Here is a 12,295-nt window from a genome sequence, read left to right on the forward strand (position 1 = left end):
AGCTGCTATGAAGGTCTTCAGGTGGGAAAAAAGTAGGCTTTGAGGAGCAAGAAGGAGCACCATTGTGGCCAGGGACAAGCAAGGGGGAGGGTGGACATGGCAGGTGCGGGGGAGGGAGCAGGGGCCCGGCCACAGGAGGCTCTCTAGGCCTGGGTAGAGAGCGGGGTTTTATTCAAAGTGCAACACAGAACTGTTTCAGGGTTTCAGGCAGGACAGTGATATGCTCTGATTTATGCTTTTAGAGGATTCTTTTGGCTGCTGAGTAGAAAATGAATGATCTCCAAAGGCCAGAGAGGAGGCCAGGAGGCCAGTTAGGAGACTTGCAGTAGCATGGGAAGGATGATGGTATCTTGGGCTAGGATGGCAGCAATGGAGACAGAAACAAATAGATGGGTCGGGGGAGTATTTTTAGGTAAAATCGGCAGGGTTTGCTGATAGATTCAATGGCAGGGCAGTAAGGAGGGGGATGGAGAAAGAGAATTTGAGGATGAATCCTGGGTTTCTGGCTTGAGCAACTGGGCCATTTAATGGTACAAATAAGACTTGGAGAGGAGGCTGTTTGAAGGTGGACATTCAGAGTTCTTGTTTAGATATCTTGAGTTTGAAATACCCCTCAGAATATAGGTGTGCATGTCAGAGTCTGTAGTTCAGAGGAGAGATAAGGCCTGGGTGAATAAATTTGGTAGTCACTGATATAGAGATGGCCTTTAAATCAGTAGAGCAGACACAGAGAAGAAAAGAGGTCTCGTGGCTGAACTGTAAAACATGCTAACATTGAGAAGAAGGGAGAATCAGGGAAAGGGGACTTTGGAGCCAAAAAGGTTGGGGGAACACCTGGAGAGCAGGTGTCACAAAAGCCAGTATAGAAAGTGTCTCCAGGAAGAGAAAGTGATCAGCTGTATCAAATGCTGCTAAAAGGTACGGCCAGATGAGGACACAGATGTGATAATCTGATTTGACAACTTGGATATCACTGTTATCACGATAAGACCAGTTTCAGTGGAGTAGAAAGGACTGATGCTTGGTTGGAATAGGCTGAGCTGAGATGGGAGATGAGGAATTGGAGATAGCTAGTGGAGATAGCTATTAGAAATAGCTATTAAAGATGATGATAAAAAGGGAAGTTTTGGTAGGAAGGACAGCTGAGACATGGAGTGGCTATAACTAAAGAGGAAAGAAGAGTCAAGATATTTGTTGTTGTTGTTGTTGTTGTTTTGTTATTTTTTGAGACTGAGTCTCGCTCTGTCGCCCAGGAGTGCAGTGGCATGATCTCGGCTCACTGCAAGCTCTGCCTCCCGGGTTCACGCCGTTCTCCTGCCTCAGCCTCCCAAGTAGCTGGGACTACAAGTGCCTGCCACCACGCCTGGCTAATTTTTTGTATTTTTAGTAGAGATGGGGTTTCACCATGTTAGCCAGGCTGGTCTCAATCTCCTGATCTCATGATCCACCTGCCTCGGCCTCCCAAAGTACTGGAATTACAGGCGTGAGCCACCACGCCCGGCCCAAGATATTTTTTAAAGAGAGGGATGATGTTTGTAGACCAATGGAAATGGTCCAGTATAGAAAGGGAGGTAGAGATGACAGAAAGGAGGAAGGGGATCATTAGAAGAGCTTTGGGAAGTGGGGAGGGGACAGGATCCAGAGTGAAAGTGAAGGGCTAGGTCTTGGGTAGAAGCAGAGGATGTGGGTTCAGATGCAAGAGAATTGGAAGGTGAGATAGTGAGGAATGAGAAAAGTGTCTTCCGATTGCTTCTATTTTTCAATGAGTTAGAGGCAAGTTTATCAGGGGAAGAGGTATTATAGGAAGTTTGGGGACAGAGAAAAAGGTGTGAGATAGTCATCTGAGAGAGTGAGAAAATGAATATACCATAGGTATGTGGTAGGTTACTAGACAGTATTACATTTCACAGTTGTGTCCTTTTTAACTGTTCAAGTACAGGTGTGGAATACGTGGTAGTTGGGTTTAACTTGGATGGGAACTTAGGCGTGAGTACGAAGGAAGAGAGGGAAGTGAGAGAGGAAAAAGTGAGTAAGATGAATGGAGTAAATGGAAAAGAGTCCTGGCCTTCCCCTTGACAGGGAGAGACAGGCACACCCTGTTGTTCTAAATGCTTTCTGATGTTCTAAATGCTTAAGCAAAGGAGTATTTATCAACCATGGAGGGGAAAGGGAAAAGGGAGATTAAATTTCCCTACCCCAGGAGTCCAGGAAGGCTGCAGAGTTGTCTTTTGAGCTTGATCTCAAAGGCAGGTAAAGTATCAGCAAAGTATCAGGAAAAGCACTTTCTAGGTACAGGTAAGGGCACGTGCAAAGGCAGGGGCAGGTGTTTGGGGAATGGCTGGGCCATAAGGCATCTGAAAAGAAATAGTAGGTGACAAAGCTGAAATAGGCATTGGGACCAGAGAACAGAAAGCTCTGTTATGTCATAAGTTGTTTAGAATTTATTATACGATAGGACCCACTGAAATTGTTTGAACAGGCAATTCATATAATAAAACGTGTGCTTTGGAGCTGGGCATGGTGGCTCACATCTCTAATCCCAACACTTTGGGAGGCTGAGGTGGACTGATCACTTGAGCCCAGGAGTTCAAGACCCACCTGGGCAACATGGCAAAACCTTGTCTCTACAAAAAATACAAAAGCTAACCAGGCATGGTAGCCCATGCCTATGGTTCCAGCTACTCGGGAGGCTGAAGTGGAAGGATCACTTGAGCCCAGGAGGATGCAGTGAGCCATGACTGCACCACTATACTCCAGCTTGGATGACAGAGTGAGACCCTGTCTCAACAAACAAAAACACATGGGCTTTGGGAAGACACATGATGAGACATGATGAGGATAGAATAAAGGATGAAAAGCAGAGCAAAAAATCCAAACAACCCCTGAAAACTGCAATACGCTGGAGAAAGACCACAGGGATCTCCATTCAAATAGTAGTAATAGAAAGGACAGACATGTGTACTGCAGAACTCACAGCATGAGGTGACCGGGTAGGGCAGATGTGGGAGAGGAAGAAGCCAGGACGACTCTGAGATTCTGTCTTGGGCAGCTTGGTGATAATGGAGCCACGGATATTAGGAGTAGCAAAGTCAGGGGGACAATGAGGCAGTGAGTTTGGTGTTGAAACCTACAGGGAGAGATGCCCTGTAAATGAAGTTAGCGCTCTCTCAAGACTTGGCAAATGGGCAGTGGACATGGAGAGGGGCAAATCTATAGATTCATGGATTGTCCGGGGAGAATCTGTAGAGTGAAAACAAAAGAAAGACTGTGGTGGAACTTGGGAACTCAAAGAGGGACAAGGAAGGGAGAAAGAGGCTGAGGAAGGCCAGGCACGGTGGCTCACGCCTGTAATCCCAATACTTTGGGAGACTGAGGTGGGCAGATCACGAGGTCAAGAGATTGAGACCATCCTGGCTAACACAGTGAAACCTCGTCTCTACTAAAAATATAAAAAATTAGCCAGGCGTGGTGGCGGGTGCCTGTAGTCCCAGCTACTCGGGAGGCTGAGGCAGGAGAATGGCGTGAACCCGGGAGGTGGAGGTTGTAGTGAGCCGAGATCGCGCCATTGTAGTCCAGCCTGGGCGACAGCACAAGATCCTGTCTCAAAAAAAAAAAAAAGAAAAAGAAGAGGCTGAGGAGAAGAGAGTTCGGAAGAGAGCCAGGGGAGTTACCATCATAGATGCCAAGAGAGAAATGAAGGAAGGGATAAAGGTTGTGTCAGTATCACAGTCATCAAGGCAGATGAGGGCCACAAAGTGGTTGTTGGTTGTGACAATGAGGGGATCATGGACACCATTCCAAAAATGATTAAAGGAAAAAATATTGACTGTTGGATTTTAAGACCCAGAAGAAGCCATAAACCACAGACTAGATGCTACAGGAAATTAAATCAGATAATGAGAAGATAAACCCAAGAAAATCTCCAAGGACTCAGAAGAAAAGAAAATAGTAGGTGAAAAGAAGGAATATATACTAAAGTGTGTGTGTGTGTGTGTGTGTAAAATCCCAATGGAATCCCATAAAGAGAAAACTGTACATAGTATCTGATACATCCAAGAAAGTAATAAGAAAATAAAAAGAAACAAAGTGTAAATATGGTAAAAGACGAAATGAAGAAATAAAGCCATATGCTCTCTCTCCTTTCCTTTCTTCTTCTTCTTTTTGTTTTTTTTGCAAATGACACGATTATCTACATGAGAAATTTAAAAAAATCAACTGGAAACAAAAGTAAAGTAATATTCGGTAAACCGTTACAAATTGTACACAAAACTGGTACTTTCTACATATTAACAATAGTCCTAAAGTATACATTTAAGATCCCATTAACAATGATAACAAAAAATGTAAAATCAGTAAGAATGAGCTTGATGGTAAATGCAAGATTATATGAAGAAAACAAAAACATTATTGATACACATAAGAAAGAAACTTGAATAGATAGAAAAAGAAATACAATGCTTTTAAATTGAAATAATCATTTTGCAAAAATGTCAATAAACCTTTAATTTTTTAATCTGGCACAATTCCAGTCAAAACCCTAAATAGATGTTTTGTGAACATCACAGAATAATTCTAAAGGTAATAACAAATGTAAAAAACAAGTAAATAAAAGAAAAATAATTATCCAAGGCAATATTGAGAAAGATAAAATAGGGATGATAATAATTTTGGAGATATTAACATATCTTAAGCTACAATAATTAGAACAATATGGTGTTGATTAATACATACATAAGTAAAGGAATCAAAATAGAAAATCCGGAGAGAAAGTCGAGTTTTCAATATATGTATATTTACTATATGATAGTTATAATTTAAAATGTTATTTAATATATGACAAAGTAATTTCAGATCAGTGGGGAAAAAATAGATTATTTTATAAATGATATTGGGAAAGCTGGCTCACTATGTGGAATAAATAAACTTAGGTCCGTATTTCTTTCATACACCAGAAAACTTCCATATTTAAATATGAAAATGAAAAACAAGCTTTCAAACTGGTTTAATAACATAATATTAAATTTATGCAATGGAACACTCTGTTAGAGTTAGATCTTTATATACTCATATAAGAAATTATCTAAAATATACTAGTATGTGAAATAAGTAAGTTACAGAATAATGTGCATGATGTCTCAAATGTGCAGGAAAACTTTATATATCTAACTATATATATATATCTTTATAGATATATTTGCATATGCATAGAAAATGTCTGAAAAAATACACACCAAACTGTTAACAGTAAATGTCATGAAGGGAAGATTGATATATCTAACTAGATATAATTTTGACTCTTTTATATGGCAAAAAAAGTCCAAAATAAAATTCAAAGACAATAAACTGAGGGCAAATATTTGCAATATCTATGAAAAAATGTGAATATCTTTAATATACAAAGTACTCTTTAAATCCATAAAAAAAGACTAATAACTCAATAGAAAAATGGATGAACAGGATGAATGGGTAACTCATAAAATAAGAAATACAAATGATCAAAAACCATATGAACAAGTTTACTAGTCATAAAAGGTATGCAAAAAATAAGATCCAATCTTTGCCCATAAAATTAACAAAAGTTTTAATGTTTATCTCGAGTTTTTAAGGTATGAAGAAACAATGGGTAGACCCCCAAATCCTGTGAATGCTATAATGTCATTGTCTATTTTTTAAAAAGGAGAGAAGACCAAAACCGCATATTGTACACATGTATATGACTCTATGGAAAGAAAACCAGAAAAATAGAAAGTTAAATGCTGACCGATGATCTCTAAATGATGGGATAATTATGAACTTTATTTTCTTCTTTGTGGTTTTTTGCATTTCCCAAAGTTTATGCAATCAAATGCATTGCTTTTATACTTAGACAAAAAGATTTGCACTCAAGGAAAAAAAAAGTCATGGTGAGAAGTCCCAGAACCCTCATTCTTCTCCTGTTCAAACAATAGCCAAGGGAAGTCTTCTCGGTGGCAGACTGCTTTCCCTCCCTGCCCTGATGTTCCCCGTGTCCCCTCCTGTCCCTAACCCTACACTGCTGCCTGATTCTTTAGGGCAGCGCTCCCCAAGCTTTTTGGCACCAGGAACTGGTTTCGTGGAAGACAATTTTTCCCCAGATGAGGGTGGGGGGTAGTTTCAGGTTGATTCAAGCACATTACATTTATTGTGCACTTTAGTTTTATTATTATTACATTATAATCGATAATGAAATAATTATAAACTCATTGTAACGTAGAATCGGTGGACACCCTGAGCTTGTTTTCCTGCGACTAGAGGGTCCCATGTGGAGGTGATGGGAGACAGTGACAGATCATTAGGCATTAGATTCCCATAAGGAGCATTGCAACCTAGATTCCTTGCATGTACAGTTCACAATAGGGTTTGTGCTCCTATGAGACTGTAATGCCACAGCCAGACTGATAGGAGGTGGAGCCCAGGTGGTAACAGGAACGATGGGGAGTGGCTGTAAATATGGATAAAGCTGCACTCACTGGCCCACCATTTACCTCCTGCTGTGAGGCCCAGCTCCTAACAGGCCATGGACCAGTACTGGGGGTTGGGGACCCCTGCTGTAGGGTGAGTCTGCATTGCAGGGCACTGCTGCAGATGGTCATATCCTGAGGTTTACCCTAGATCCCCTCTCTGCTAAGCAGCCCCATAAGAGACGTTTTCAAAGACTTCTGTGGTGGTCTTGCAGATCTCTCTCAATGCAATCAGGGAGCTGGGTCCCAGACCTTTCATGACCCTCACTGCCAACAGAAGCTCCTTAGCAAATGTTTGGCAGAGGTGGCAAAGGAGTGGTTGTTCACCAAAGAAAGTGGAAAATAACCCATTCAAGAGCTTAGCCCTTAGTCAGACTCCTTGAAGGTGGGCCCAGGTCCCCCCACACTTCTGCAGGTCCATGGAGCTGACAGGATGGAGTAGTGTAGGGAGGAGATCAGCACATCTTCCTTCTGGCAGGTAAAACTAATTTCTGACTATGGCAGCCCATTCTTTAAGCACAGCCAAGACAGAAGAACGTGCCATCAACACTTCCAACAAGGGAAGTGAATCTAGGGAATTTTATACTTGCCACATGTTTTCTTGCCTAGGATAGAGACTGTTTTATACTTCTGTAGGGGTATAGACCTAGTAAAACGCCAGCCTTTTTAGGTGCCCATGAATGCTTATTACACCATGGACTGGTGGTTCTTAGTGAATTCCTTCTCTTTTCTGGCTTGCTCCTAAAAGATGAGGTAGCTGAGCCAGGTGATCTACTTTCCCCCGGGTTCTAATATCCACATGGTGGATTCTGAGCTATCTAGACATACTATAAAAATAAGACTGCTTATATGATCCAGCAATCACACTTTGGGGGATAGAAATCCAGGTGTCACTGCAGCACTATTCACAATAGCCAGGATGAGGAAAGAACAGGATGTCTATCAACAGATGAATGGATAAATAAAATGTAGTATATCCATACAATGGAACACTATTCAGCCTTCAAAAGGAAATACTGCAGTTGGTGACAACATGGATAAACCTTGAGGTTATTATGCTAAGTGAAACAAGCCAGTCACCAAAGGACAAATATTGTGTGATTCCACTTACATGATATATCTAAAATAGTCAAACCACAGAAGCAGAGAGGAATGGTGGTTGCCAGGGATGGAGTGGGGTGGTGGGGGGACATGGGGAGTTGCTAATTGATGAGTATAGACTTTCAGTCATGAAAGAAATTATAGAAAGCTTGGTGTACAATACTGTGTCCATAGTTAACAATATTGTATTGTACACTCAAAAATCTTTTGAGTATATCTCAAGGTAAGTGTTCTTATCACAATAAGATAAAATAAAAATAAACTAATCCCACTTGAAGAAGGCAGGATGAAATCCAAGTTCTTTCCAAAGATGCTGCACACCTCAAAGCCTGACAGCACGCTCTGCTGGCCAGGCTGCAGGGAAACTGAGGCTGCATGCATTGTTGTAGGAATGCACAATATGAGTGATGTGCCTTTTGACTCAGTGATCCCATTTCTGTGATTTTTCCAACTACAGATATCTGCACACTTATGAAATGACTTGTATATAAGGTTATTCATTTCAGCCCTCTCTGTCACAGTAGAAAATAAGTGAAAATTGTTGGAAATAACTCAAGTGTCCATCAGCTGGGGATTGGTTAATAAACAATGATACATACTCAGAGTGGAAAACTTCGTAACTGTAAAAACACAGTGAAGATCTCTAAGATCTGATATGAAAAGCTCTCCAGGATAACTTTAGTGTAAAAAGCAAGGTGCAGAACAGCATATATATTACTTTACTTTTATATAAGAAGGATAAAATAAGATATTTCTTCACATTTGCTTGTATTTACATAAACAAACTCTGGAAGGGTGCTTAAAAAACTAAGAGAGGCTGTGGGTGGTGGTATGGATATGGGTAGATGAGATAGAGACATCTATATGTGTGTTCTATCATTCTGATTTTTAAAGCCATGTGAATACATATTACCTGCTAAAAATAAACTAAACTTATAAAATAAGGTGGAATGTGCAGCAGTCACATAATATTCTGGAGGTGTATCATCGTTATCCTGGAGACATCAGTCTCTAGTTCTCTTTCACTGATGCTGAGAGGTAAAGAGGGATGGCCTTGTCCCTTTGCAGCAAGGAGAGCTCAGGGAATCCTCATTCCACTTTTGAAGGTTATTTGGGGGAAGGGCAACTGCTGGAATAGGACCCTGGGCGCTATGGAGCAGGGCATGAGCAAGGTGTAGGAAGCCACATTAACAAATCACAGTACTTTGGGATGATGATGATGACATAGAAGCAGAATTAGATCTGGATTTGTCCAGATAAAGTTTTAAAAAACAGCTATACGGAGGTATAGTTTACATATAATAAACTTCACCCCTTTTAAGTGTACATTTCAATGATATTTTGAAAATGTACAAAGTTGCGCAACTATCACCTTAATCTAAATTTAGAACATTTTTATCATCCCAGAAAGAAATTTTGTACTAAGTATGCAGTCATTCCCTATTTCCCCCGCCAGCTCCAGGTAACCGTTCATCTACTTTCTGTCTCTGTAATCTCCTTTTTGCCCTTCCTGGGCATTTAATATAAATGGAATCATAATACTTCTTTTTTTTGTGCTGTCATCTTTTACTCAGCATAATGTTTTTGAGGTTCATCCATGCTGTACATGTATCAGTACTTCATTCCTCTTTATTGTAGAATAATATTTCATTGTATGGAGAGAGACCACATTTGTGTATCCAATTGATGGACATTTGGTTTATTTCCACTTTGGCTATTATGAATAATGCTGCTGTGAACATTTGCTGTAAGTCTCTGTGCGAACACTTGTTTTCATTTCTCTTGGTTGGATGTCTAGAGTGGAACTGCTGGGTCATATTGTAAATTTATGTTTAACATTTTAAGAAACTACCAAACTGTTTTTCAAAGTGGTTGCTCCATCTTACAATCCCACCAGCAGTGTATGAAAGTTCTAGTTTTTCCACATCTTTGTTAACCCTTACAATTGTCTGTCTTTTGATTGTGGCCATGCTAGTGGGTGTAAACTGGTATCTCATGTTTTTAATTTGCATTTCCCTAAGGCCTAGTGATGTTGAGTTTCTTTTCATGTCCTTATTGACTATTTGCATTTCCCTAAGGCCTAGTGATGTTGAGTTTCTTTTCATGTCCTTATTGACTATTTGCATATCTTTGGTGAAATGTCTATGTCAGTTTCTTGCCCATTTAAAAATTGGATTATTTATCTTCTAAAATTGGATTATCTATCCAGAAATAATTTTAATAGGTGTGTCCCAACTGGGAGTAAGGGAAAATGGAGGCAGCAGGGTGAGTGGAAAGCAAGATGGCAGCAAGTATTTCCATAGATGGGAGAGGGGCTACCCAGCTGGAACTCTGCTCTGATCAGCTGTCAGGGCTGGACTTGCCTCATTCTTGAACTTCTGGTTTCTGGCCTCAATCCCCATCTGTACATGTGGTTGTACAAAGCCTTTCCCTCCCCTGCCTTCCCAGCCATTGGTCCTCAACCACATCATCGTGCCCAAAATGTTCTTTTCTTCTTTGTCTCTGAGCCAGTCCTATTTTCCTCCTCTATCTCTAAACCCTTCCATTCTTTGCTCTGGAGCTGCCACTGACAACAAGCCATCTCCCCTCCATCCTCTCTCTCCAACAATTGCTCTCTACCTCTTTGTGTTTTGCTGGCTTTCCCCGAAGATCCCCTTCCCCTCACTGCTCTCTTGTGGTATGTGTTCTCTCACACGCCATAAACCCCAGGGTCAGGAGGTTGGGTAAATGCCATTGCACCCTGTTGCCTTCTCTGTGGCACACGCCATTAGTTGAATACGTCCTCTGTCTTGGTTGCTGTCATCTATGACTTCTTGGTTGCTACACTCACCAAAGACAATGGCACCTGCTCCCAGTCTCCTTCTTGTCCTTGAGTCTTGCTCTTACTCTGGTGACTTTAGCAAACATGTGGAACACCCACCCAACACCATGGCCTCTCTGGTTCCTAGGTCTTTCCATCTAGGGCAATCTTTCCCTCTCTGTCTCAACCATCAACTTCCACAGCCACACCCTGAAGCTGCTTGTCATCCCCCAAACTGCTCCACCTCCAAAAATCAGTAATTCTGGCCATAACTCCCTCTCTCTCCAGCTTGCTTCTTCAACTACGTCTACTGGGAGTAGTCTTCAACCTCAATGGGGACCTCCAGGCCACTGATAACTCCCTTCTCAAAGCCCATCAGTGGGAGCTGATAATTTTGCATGGCAGCGATTTTCTTCACTTGTGTCTTAATCAGCTTAAATGGCCAGAACCTGAATTCCCTTGTCTTCTGTCATTTGAACATTTTCTTGACAAAACCCTTTCCTTTACTTCCATGTGTGACCTGAGCAGTGAGTGCTGCACAAGAAAGTCACATCACAGAAGAGATTGGCCCCACCCTATATTTTTGGCTACCAGCTTCATTACAGGCTCTGAATGCCACTCCAAATTTCTCTGGTCAACTTGCCCTCCCATCCTTACTCATGACTTTCCAATATTTCAAGGCTTCTCCAATATCCTTAAATCTGCAACCTGCAATCTCCCCTAACTCCCCTGACCCCTCTCTTAGCAGGTAACATTCTCATTGATGACTTCTCAAAGGAAATTGAAGCCATCAAATAATAAGTCCTTCAAGATCTTCTTCAAGGCTTGCAACCCCCCAGTGCATCTGTCCCCAACCTCTTCTTCTCCTCTCCCATTGTCTTAGAGAAGCTGAGAGGCTCAAGTCCCAAGAAGGAAGAGATTGCTTCCTCTGTCATGCTTTGGACCCTCTCCCCGTCATCAGCAATACCTTCTCTCTCTTGAATATTCCATTCTCCTTTTCCTCCTCATCAATAAAACATGGCCAAGTCTCTTTCATCTTTAAAGACATCTTCTTTGGCCCCATATCCTCCCCTGCTTTTCCCCTATCCTTGTCTCCTCCCTGCTTCACAGGCAAAATCCACGCAATAACTGTCAACACCCTCAGCCTCTGTTTCCTTACTTCCCACTAACTCCTTAATCCAATCTGCCCCCATCGCTTCTGCTGCAGCCCTTGCTAAGATCACCACCTCCATGTCACCAAATCCAAGGGATGTTCTCCAATCCTCATCACACTTGGCATCTCAGCTGCAGTTGACACGGCAGCCCACCCCTTCTTTATAGCAATACCTTCTTCCCATGACTTCTGTGCTTCCATCCCATTCTTCTTCCTCAAGGCTTGTTTTCCCCACTGCTGGGTCCTAGGCTGTCTTTTTTTTTTTTTTTTTTTAAACAGAGTCTCGCTCTTGTTGCCAGGCTGAAGTGCAGTGGTGCGATCTCAGCTCACTGCAATCTCCACCTCCCGGGTTCAAGTGATTCCCCTGCATCAGCCTCCCGAGTAGCTAGGATTACAGGCGCACACCATCATGCCTGGCTATTTTTTTTTTTTTTTTTTTTTTGTATTTTAGTAGAGATGGGGTTTCACCATGTTGGCCAGGATGGTCTCAATCTCCTGACCTCGTGATCCGCCCACCTTGGCCTCCCAAAGGGCTGGGATTACAGGCATGAACCACTGTGACTGGCCAGCTATCTTCTTTTATCACCCTAACCTGCTACTGAGGAACATCAACCCACAGCCACATTTATTTCTCTAAACCAGAGCTCTCCTCTGAGATCCAGACCCTATGTCCAATGACCCACTTTCCATCTTCCTTTGGCTGTCTCAGAGCACCTCACATTCATCATGTCCAACATTGCCTGGTATTCTAGAGTTTCCTAT

The 12,295-nt window shown here is 41.8% G+C and overlaps 1 protein-coding gene across 1 annotated transcript in view; it reads right to left on the reverse strand.

The window, feature by feature from the left end:
• The window catches only part of PEBP4 (phosphatidylethanolamine binding protein 4), a 228,160-nt gene that overhangs the window by 104,799 nt on the left and 111,066 nt on the right, over positions 1–12,295 (reverse strand).

Source organism: Hylobates moloch, unplaced genomic scaffold (genome assembly GCF_009828535.3).
Source record: "Hylobates moloch isolate HMO894 unplaced genomic scaffold, HMol_V3 SCAFFOLD_22, whole genome shotgun sequence".
In the NCBI taxonomy this organism is placed as follows: Eukaryota; Metazoa; Chordata; class Mammalia; order Primates; family Hylobatidae; genus Hylobates; species Hylobates moloch.